This window comes from Morus notabilis, unplaced genomic scaffold (assembly GCF_000414095.1).
Source record: "Morus notabilis unplaced genomic scaffold, ASM41409v2 Scaffold995, whole genome shotgun sequence".
NCBI lineage: Eukaryota > Viridiplantae > Streptophyta > Magnoliopsida > Rosales > Moraceae > Morus > Morus notabilis.
In genome coordinates this window covers 131,123-131,593 of record NW_010360424.1, presented here as the reverse complement: position 1 = coordinate 131,593, position 471 = coordinate 131,123, and positions in this window count along the sequence as shown.

Below are 471 nucleotides of genomic sequence, written 5' to 3'. Positions count from 1 at the left end.
GTGCAATCATTGTGGGACGAATTACAAATTTGATGAACTTACAAAGTCTATACAAGATTACAAATTACAATAAACACTATACAAATTAGAAATTACAAAGTAAATAAATATTTACAAAGAAATTATCAAGATGAAGCAGAAGGATCATCTTGAAAATTAAAAGTTAATCTATTAAATTCGTCGATCCATTCTTGGTTTGCCGGCGAGATTGTATCGTGTAAGCATTGGTCGGAACGGTCCCAATCCTTGATGCACACCAAAGCTTCAACAATATCCTGCTGCAATGCGTTTCTCCATTCTTCAAGTATTCGGCCGGTTGTACTGAATGCTTGTTCGGCTGCAACGGTGGAGACCGGGATTGAAAAAATATCCATTGCCAGTCGTGTTAGGATCGGCCAAGTTAATGCTCGTGCCCTCCACCACTCAACCAAATCAAACACCTCACTACTGTCTACAACTAAGCCCTCACTC